The sequence below is a fragment of the Sminthopsis crassicaudata genome, chromosome 2 (assembly GCF_048593235.1).
Source record: "Sminthopsis crassicaudata isolate SCR6 chromosome 2, ASM4859323v1, whole genome shotgun sequence".
Taxonomy (NCBI): Eukaryota; Metazoa; Chordata; class Mammalia; order Dasyuromorphia; family Dasyuridae; genus Sminthopsis; species Sminthopsis crassicaudata.
This window is the reverse complement of record NC_133618.1, coordinates 497,167,139-497,177,646: the sequence shown is the minus strand read 5'-3', so window position 1 is coordinate 497,177,646 and position 10,508 is coordinate 497,167,139.

The following is a 10,508-nucleotide window of genomic DNA, read 5'->3' as shown; positions in this document are numbered from 1 at the left end:
ATAATTGAAAGAATAGGCTGGAGCCAGGCTGTGAAAGATTGGAAAAAGCAAAGATAGAAGTTTGTATTTGATCTTAAAAGAATTAGAAAGTAGGGAGACTTCTGAATCAGGGGAATGACATGGTTATAGCTGGGCACAACTGTGTGGAGTGTGGATAGGTAAGAGGAGGGATCTGAGGCAGGAATAGCAATTAGGGACAGTCTAGGGAAAAGGAGATGTAGGAATTAGCATGATGGCTATGACTGGAGAGAAGGAGATGAGGGGAGACATTTATTGAGGTAAAGTTGGCAAATGATTTGCTATGAGAGATGAGGGAGAATGACTGGTCAAAGATGACTCCTAACTTGTAAACCTAGGTGACTGGGAGGTGACCAGAAAGAAAAATCAGGAGGGCTGTGGTTAAGGGAAAAACTAATGAATTCTGTTTTGTATATGTTAGTTTAAAGTACCTGAGAAACATAGATGATGGCTCAACAGGCAGTTGATAATGTATGACTAAAGAGAGATTTGGGGCAAATATTAAAATGCAGAATCATCTTCATGGAGATAATTGAATCCATGAAAGCAAATGAGTTCGCCAAGGAAAATAATCTATATAGAAATAATTTCTCTATATAATATATAAATATATATAAATAATGTACATATGTATAATAAAAATCTACATAGAAGCAATATATATATGTATGTATATCTATATATATATATGTATGTTTATCTATATATATACATACACATACACACACACACACACACACACACACACACACACACATATATGTGCCTTCTTCCTCAGAGACTTCCTCTTGGGCAATGGTCTAGTTCTGCTCAACTCCAAAGGACAGTGGGGGTTGGGGGGAAGTAGCAAAGAGACAAGGTTTGATATAAGGAAAAATTAATATAATTAGAGCTGCCCTTGCCAGTGAAGTTGGCAGCTAGATGATATAGTTGATAGAGCATAGGTTTGAGTTCAAATCTTTCCTCTGACATGCTAGCTGTGTGATCCTGGGCAAGTCACTAAAAGCTTTTTGTCTCCTTTTATTCATCTGTAAATATGAGCTGGAGAAGGAAATTTTAAACCACTCCAAGATCTGTGCCAAGAAAACCCCAAATGGGGTCATGAACAGTTGGACACAACTAAACAATAACCACTGCCATTGAAGTTGGTTCTGTGGGCTGGGCCTTGGTTTTGAGTTCTCTCACCCTTTATATAGGTCACTTGTCTGGGAGAAAGAGAATGAACAAAAGTCAGATGCATTCCCTATTCCCAGAGAAGAGTCTATTCAGCTCTGACCTGTTTTTTTCCTCCTTTCTTTTCTACCTGTGTTCTCAATAAGGAGGCCCACCTTTCAAACCAGTACCACAAATGCCCTGCCTCTGCTTCATCAATTCTTTCCTCACGGATGTATCAAAAGAAATTGTTTAAGTGTCCTGAGTGGCTCTATGGATGTCCCACCTATCGCTTCCTTGCCTACTTCTCTCATCATTCCCTGCTGTAAAAGGCCATCATTTTGGGTGAGGATGCAGGTCAAGAAGGAAATGCCAAAATCCTGGCTTGCCTCCAGCTGCATAAACCTGCTAGTTGCTTTGGTTCCGGATTCTCCTTGTGCTCAGGGCTGCCTTGTCAATAAGTTTGTTTTGATTTGAGAGAAACCAGACAGGACTCTAGCCTCTAAATATCTATCCCTTTATCTATTAAAAGACTTCAGAATGCCAAATCTTAAATGATCTGCTACTCCCTTGTAGGCTGGGGTTGGGGTGGATGTTAAGTTGCCAGCTGAGAACAGTCCTACATCTGGGTTTGGAGGTGGGGCAGTAGAGGTGGGGGAAAGTTCTAGGTTAATCTACATAAAGCCAATTGACTTAGTGCTCATTTCTGGTTCCTTTAAAATCAAATACCTTATTATGATGATGTATTTTTCCTCTTTTTTTGGCATCATCCTGTGCATAGTCTCAAATTGTTTAATGAGAAACAACTTGATCTATCAATCTATAGTCAATATACATTTATTTAACACATGATATGCTATGCACTGTGCTAAATGCTGGACATACAAAAAGAAGTAAAACACAGTCCTTGCCCTCTAGGAGCTTACAATCAAATGGGGAAATAATATGCAAACAGATATATACAAAGCAAGCTACATACAGGGTAAATACTGATGGTTGAGTCATTTAAGATTCTTTATGACCCCATTTGGGGTGTTCTTGGCAAAACCACTGGAGCATTTTGCCATTTCCTTTTTCAGCTCATTTTACAGATGAGGAAACAGAGGCAAACAGGCTTAAGTGACTTGTCCAGAGTCACACAGTTAATAAGTGATTGAGGCCAGATTTGAACTTGGGGCTGACTTCAGGCCTAGGGCTCTATCCATTGGGCCACTTACCTGCCCTATAAGATAAATAGCAGATAATTAACAGAAGGAAGACACTAGAATAAAAAGGAGTTGGGGAAGGCTTCCTGTACAAGGGAGGATTTAAGGTCTTAAGGAAGCCAGGTAAGTAGGAATAGGAGAGTGGACAGAGAAAATGGCCAGAGTTGAAAGATGTTGGATCTTGTTCATGGAATGGCTAAGAGGCTGGTGTTACTGTATCCAAGAGTTCTCTGTGGAGAATGAGATATAAAAAGACTGGAAAGATAGGAAGGGTCAGGATGATAAAGAGCTTTGGATGCCAACAGAGCATTTTATATTTAATAATGGCTAGTGAGCTGCCTGCTGCATCTAGGTTCAAATCCGATGATACCACCTGAGTTGGTGGCCCTAGATCAGTTATTTAATCTCTCAGTGCTTCATGCAACTTTCTAAGGTCAGAGCAAGTGCTGATTTTATATTGGTTGAGAAAATTCCCTAAAATCACAGGTCTGATCCCTATCCTTGATCCCCTTGTCAAAAAATAGAGAAAACCAAAAAAACAGGTAAAGTCTAACAACAATGATAATAAATGGAAGCTTAAAATTTTAAAAATGGGTTGGGTGAATTATTCAAATGCCAACCTAGATCCTTTTCCTTAACAAACTCTGGCTAGGTCTCCTCCTCAGCAGAGATGTTCCTATCAGCTTAGAATTTTTAAACTATTCACTTATGGTGGTGCTCTGGACCTCTGTCTGGGACTTGAGAAGCTGCCAGTCCTGGGGCTAAAAATATAGATCTTGTGAATAGTCAGCTCCAAGACTTTTAGTATCCTGTCATTAGTGGTCACACCAAGATGGAATTGGGCCTCTCCATGTCCTGATGCCCTATGTACTATGATTCTGCTTGCAGGAAAGACTTCCAGTGTAGTGGTGGTGGTGGTAGTGGTAGTGGTGGTGATGGCATTCAGGTCTTTAACAGGCCTTCTAAAAAAAAGCTTCTCAGTTGCTCAATTGCAATAGGGATAGGCACATCTGGTAGGATCCCAGGAGGAGAAATTGTGACCTTGTTGGATTTGTTGGCTTCCTCTAAGACTGGAGATATATCTGTCTGTCTCATCAAGGCCAAGGTCCAGGGGGGTCAGTAGAGCACAGCTGTAGGAGATGCAGAAATGTCTTACCTGGCCATGAGATGTTATAGGTGGAATAAATAGAGCTATACTTCAGCACTGGAAAAGCCAAAGCCAAGGGGGAATGAGTGCTGTATAGGAATAAATCCTAAAGTATAGTTGCTTATCTGGATAATTTTTTGGAGCTAAATAAAGATTAAAATGACAATATATAATGCTTATAGGATTCTGGTTCCTGTTTTAGCAACTTACTTCTTAGGCCTCTAGCAATCTGTGGCCCATTTTGGAAATCACAAATCTAAACTTAATAGGTACTAATTTTTAAAAATTAATTTTTTTAATCTTGAGAGAAAAAGTATGAAATATTGAGTGTGAAAGAAACTGCTTTCCCCTCTCCCCCCACCAAATAAGGCAGAAGGCACAAAAATGAAAACTTCTGGTGATGAGGCATACAATTTTAAATAAATGAGTGTATTTTCTAGGGGAAAAATCTATAATTTTACTTTCAATTTTCAATAACCAATGAGGTCCCAGAAACTATAAATTAGTAGCCCAAAGTAAACTATCCCTACATCTTTAATAAAAAGTGTGATAAAATATATCATAACCACTCATTTTATAGTTGAGGAAAATGAGGAATATTTGTCTAACATTACATAAGTCATGGCACCTGAGAGAGAGTGAAAGTGTCAGTTCCCTAGGTTGTCTGTTGAAGCTTAAGAATCTCTTTTCTGAATATTTTAAAATGCATAAAATAAAATGTGTAAGAATACAAAAGAAGCCAATTGTATTGAAATGTAGTTATCAAAATTAAAATAAAAAGTTCATGGACCCTAGATCTAGTTTTAAAATGTGCAGTTTTTGCAAATTAAACTATAGTTACTTTCAACACACAAGACTACAGTTGAGATTCTGGGTATATTCCTAAGACTCTGGAAGGCATTACAGTGGCAGATAGTTTGTTCAGGGTAGCTGTCATGTTGCTGTCCTTCAATAATATCTTTTCTAGAACTTCTCATTCCTCCAAAAGTGCAAAGCAGTGTGTGAAATGTTTTCAGTGAGGTCCTTGTCATAGCACTGACTTCAAGTCAGCAATACTTTGTAAGGTCCTCCCACAACTGGACAATCACTTGCCTCCAATTATACAATAATACAATGCTTCTCTAATTTCACACTTATCTTAGCATTTCAAGATTACTAATTTAGAAAAGCTAGGCAATAAAAAACATAAAATTAATTAAAACATCTCTGAGATGCCCCACAAATGTAACTTATGACCCAAAACTAAAGTTTTGGATTTATAGGCACTAGGTTCAACCTTGGTAGTTTTTCTCAGTATCACACTCTTTGGGTTGGGCCCCCACCCAGGTTTTCCCTTGGGAACATTAGAATTTGGCTTGTGTCTGTGTTTCTATGACAAAAAAGAAAAAGGCCTTCTGTTCCCATGTAAGCACAAACTAATAAAACATTGGCTACAGGACAGCCTATTTTTAACCTAAGAGAAAATCCAAGGGACTTGCACCCTAGTCCATAAACAGTAAAGACAGTTCTTCTTCCTTTTTAGTAAGTCTCACCTTCCCCAGAGATATATAGAGTTCTCCAGATATATAGGACTACCCCAAGATTTAACTCTTCCCTCCTTCCTTAAGAAGAAAGCCTTCAGGCTTGTTAAAGAACTAGCCCCTGTTCCTGAACTGGCACAGTCCACATAACTCACAATGCCAGTGAAAAAAGATATTCAAGTTTGCTTCTCCAATTTTTCTGTACCTTGCACATGGTTCCCTGGAGAGGTCATGTAATTCCTTGGAGCACATGGTTTTCTGGAGAGACCATGCATATCCACAGGCTTCTCTCCTGGGAAGGAGAGAGGTGTCCAGCCACCTTTTCTATGTCATCTTCCCTTTCCTTTCTTATTCTTTATTTCCACAGATCTCCAGTTTCTCCTTTAAAGGTTCTATCCAAGGAGGTAACCTAAAGTCTTCATGTGGTATCAACAAGTCAGCCAGTCACAATTTAAAAAGGAGTTAAATTCATAAAGGTAATTTCACACCTAATTTGGGAGATATCATTAATACCACACAAAGGCTTCTATCAGTGGGCTGAAAGGAACTAGACCCAGACACAGCCATTGTTTTATAGGTGGGAATATTGACATCTAGAAATGGGAAGACCAGAGATGGATTTGCTTAAAGTCACACAGTGGTTTATCAGGAATGCCTGAGTTTATTGACTTTCAAGCCACTGGTTTTCCCTCCCACCCACCAATATTTCCTTCACAAAACACAAATCACAGAAAAATTCGTGGGGGCAGTGAGGTGCTAGAGTAGCTGGAGTGCAGCACCAGGAGTCAGGAAGATTTCTCTGAGTTCAAATGTAGCCTCAGACACTTATTGGCTATATGATCTTGGGAAAGTCACTTTACCCTGTTTGCCACAGTTTTCTCATTTATAAAATGAGCTGAAGAAAGAAGTAGCAAACCACTCCAGTATCACTGCCAAGAAAAAACCCCAAATGAAATCAGGAAGAGTCAGACTTGACTGAAAAATGACAAAACAACAACATAGGAATATAATGGAATACTATTGTGCTATAAGAAATGAGGAAATAGATTTCAAAGAGACATAGAAAGACTTGTATGAACTCATGCAGAGTTAAGAAAGGATGAGAAGCATTGTATATTTTAACATCAATATTAAAAAAAAATGAACAATTATGGAAGACTTTTATAAACTTATTCAGAATGAAATGAACAGAACCAGGAGAACAATTGATACAATAATCATGATATTGTGAAGACAATTTTGGAAAGAACTCTGACCATCCATGATTTTTGAGGAAATGATGAAGCAGGTTTTCTACCTTCTGATAGAGAGATGATGGATTCAGGGTGAAGACTGAAGCATATTTTTTAGAAAACATGACCAATGAGAAAATTAATTTGATTATGCATATTTATTATAAGGAATTTGTTTTTCTTTTTCTCCAATGTGATGGGATATGGGGAGGGAGAGAAAATAGATTTCTGTTAATTTAAAAAATAAAACTTTTTTAAAAAAAGAATTTGGGAGTTGAAAAGGAACTCAATGTCCAATCGTGTACCAGAAGGATCCCTATTATGTTTATTTTATTCCTTAAATATGTTTATTTAAGATGTGCACAACCCTTGCTTACCAAGATCTCCAAGAAAGAGGAATCCTCCACCTATGTGGGCAACCCATTCTACTTTTGGATAGCTCTAATTGTCAACAACTTTTTGCGGACATCAAGCCTAAATTCATCTTATTTATACTATAGCTCAGTGTTTCTGGTTCTTCTTTGTGGATTCAAGTAAAGTAAATATCCTTTTTCTTCCCACATAGCAACCTTCAATTACTAGAAGATACTTCTCCAGACTCTGCTTCCCCAGTTCCTTCAGCCAATACTCACATGTCATGGATTCAAAGCCTTTCACTATTCTGAGCACCCTCCTTTAGACATCCTCCAATTTTGATGTTCTTAAACTGTGGTGTCCAGAAATGAATATGATACTCTAGATGAGGTCTGCTGAAGGCAGGGTATAGGTAATCAATCAGTCAACAAATTTTTATTAAGCATCTACCATTCTGGGCACAGGGGATATAAATACAAAGAAGCAAATTATCACTATCAAAGACCTTCCATTCTAATGGGTAAAACAAGTAATATAAAACTATGTATAGCATAATTAAAAAGTTTAATAAATGCAAGATGATAAACATAGAGTATTCTGGGAGAGAGAATATTAAGAGTTGGGGGGATCAAGCAAGACTTCAGGTAGATGACCATGCATCCTAAGAAATGAGAGATCCTCTGTGACTTAAAGGTAAGAAATGATTACATTGAAGGGATGGCAGTTGGCTACTCCTATGAGCTACAGTTGGGAGGTGGATTATTATCTATGAAGAACAAAGAGAAGGCTGCTTTGACCCGGGGACAGACTGAGGAAGAGGATTGAAATATCCTGTGGTCCTGGAAAGGTAAATTAGGCCCATTGGATATTTCATTTCTCTTCCCCAGTCTGGAAAGGTAAGTTGGGGCCAGGTTGTAAAGTGTTTTAGAGGAGCTTATCCTAGAGGCAACAGGGAAAAACCAGGAATTGGTTGAGTAGAGAACTCATATGGTCAGCTTCTATTCTTAAGGAAAATTCCCTTGGTGGCCATGCATAGGATGCCTGGCAGTCATAAGGAACTTGAGGCAGAGAGGTCAGTTGGAAGGAGGCTGCAATAGGTGAAGTTGATGAGGATCTGCATTAAGGTAGTAGCTAGGTGAGTAGAAAGAAGGGAAATGATGGATTAATATTGTGAAAGTAGAAATGACAAAATTTGGCAACTAATGAAGAATTGAGAATAATACTAAAGTCATGAATCTGAGAAACTGGAGGAAAGATAGTGCCTTGGGAAGAAACAGAGCTATTTGAATAAGGGGATAGTTTGGCAGCAAAGATAATGAATTTGGTTTTGGACATGCTGAATTTGAGATGTCTCTGAGACTACAATGTATCATTTCTGATCAGTAACTGGCGATTGTGTGTGTGCACGCATGTGTGTGTGTGCATGCGTGTGTGCGTGTGTGCATGCATTTCCCAGGAGATGCATGATGACATATAATGGGAAATGGAAGTACCTTGAAGAAATTTGGAACATGCACAAATGTTCTATAACTAGTTTCCATCTGTCACATGGTGAAGAGGAACTTCTCTGATTAGCTGCCAAGATGGAGGGTGCATTCAAAAGGCACTAGGTGACTAGGACCTTGTCCTTCACCTGACTTCTTTGTGGCTGATGGTGTCTGAAAAGAAACAATGCTATAAGGGGGAGAGACATCAGCCCTACCTCATCACAGGCTGATGTGTGATCTGTGAATGCAGGTCTTTGTTCTTCGCCTTGGTGTTTATTCTTCCATTTTAGGAAAAATAGATTAGAGATTGTGACCTTGTGAATTTTGAAAGATTAGGAGAATTACCTGAAGTTCAGGAATCTGGGAGTCCAGATGAAAGCTCATGCTGAGTGTTGTGTGAAGCCTAATAGTGATATCTGAGGAATGAGGAGTGACCCTTGAGGTCTTACCCAGCCTAGGAATAGCTGAAATGAACTCAACCAGTGTTGATGTTGCATTTGGATGTAAACATTTGAGGCCAATGATAAGCAGAAATCGTCTTGTTTTGGCTCATTCTTTCCAGAGATTAAGATGGTATATGGAAAGTAAATCTCTATTCCTGCTATATTTTTAAAGTAATGATCCCCTTTAAAATTTTAATTGATGTCAATTTGTTAAATGGATAGAAATGGAATACCACTGATTGCTAACAGTAGAGAGAACATAGCTAAAATGGAAGTTTGAGCTGAGGGCAGTAGAGAAAGATACCTTTAACCCCTCAGAGGTACTCCTAGAACTCTGAAGATTTCTCTCTGTCTCTGTCTCTGTCTTTCTTTGTCTCTTTCTTTTTCTATCTCTCTGTCTCTATGTCTCTCTCTCTCTATCTATTGTCTGTCTCTCTATATTTGTCTTGCGTACATCAGTGTGACAGTCATCTGCATAGAGATGATAGTTTTGGAAGTTATGAATAAAGAGAAGCTGATGAAGTTACCAATTGAAAGGGTGTAGAGCAAAACAAGAAGGAAAGAATCTTGGGAAATACTCAGAATCAGGGGCTATGATAATGGGTCATAAATCAGCAACTTATACTGAGAAGACATAATCAGATGGGGAGGATAGGTAAAAGGGAATAGAATAACAAAATCCCAGGGAGAAGAGAATCTAGTGGGTGAGCATCATTGTCAAATGCAATAGACAATGGTGGTCAAGAGTGTTAGACCTGGGGAAAGATTGTCAGATTTGGCAATTAAGAGATCACTGGTAATTGTGGAGGGCATTTCAGTTGCATGATGAGTCTGGAAGCCATATGGTAAGGGACTGAAGAATAAGTGAAAGGAGATGAAGTGTAAATGATGAGTTGAAGACTTGTAGGGAAAGGAGGTGAGATCAGTTATGGCAGTTATGGCAGCTTAAAGGTAGTGGCTAGCCAAAGTTTTCTTTTTGTTTTTAAAAATGGGAGAGTTTTGGGAATGTTTGAAGGTAGTAGGGAAGAAATCAGAAATCAGAGTAAGATTGAATACTAAATATAAAGAGGAGGAATTGAAATTATAATTAGCTGGAGAAGATGAGAAGGATGGGCATCAAGGGCATGTGTAGAGAAATTGGCATTGACAAAGAGAATTATCCCTTCTGTGATAGAGACTGAGAAAAATGAGGAATTGGGGGTGATGTCAAGGAGTTTTAAGATGAAAGGAAGGGCAAAGGAAGGAACTCATATTGGTCTAAATTTTCTCAATAAAGTACAAGATTTGGTGTTCAGTTGAGTAGGGAAAGGGGAAGTTGTAGGAAACTTGAGGAGGGTTTGGAATAGATTTTGTAAAAAAGCAAGGCAAAGACTCAATTAGAGAGGAAAAAAGGACTATCTTTTTGCCTTGAGGATCCATTTGAGGGAGGATAAAACCCAGTTTGCATAATTGTGAGATTTTGCCTTCTGTGGTTCAGTAGCTCATGAGTAAGAATGCTGAGGGCAGAAGATGGTAGAAATTGAATGGGTACAGAACAAGGGGGCTAAGACTCAAGATCAGAAGGCAGTGTAGAATTGAAATGTCTAATTGGAATGAAATTGGAAAGAAAGGAAGATGAAATTAGAGCAGTGACAATAGACTGAAAAAAGTGAAAAAGGTAAGAATGATAGCAAAATATAGGTATAGGAATGAAGGTATACGATGAGGTATAGTGAAATATGGAATGGTAGGTAGGTATGGTGGTCAAATAGGGGAGTGCAGGGGCATGCTGGTAAATGTTTAGCAACCAGGCTCTTTGGTGGGAAAAGTATCTTATAAGTTTAATGCTTATAAGTTTAATATGGATTATTAACATTTCCCATCATTTTCTTAATAGTAAATAATTAATAAAATAATAAATCAAGTACTGTTTTATAGTGTTTTTTCCCAAAGTGTAAATGCTCACACTAA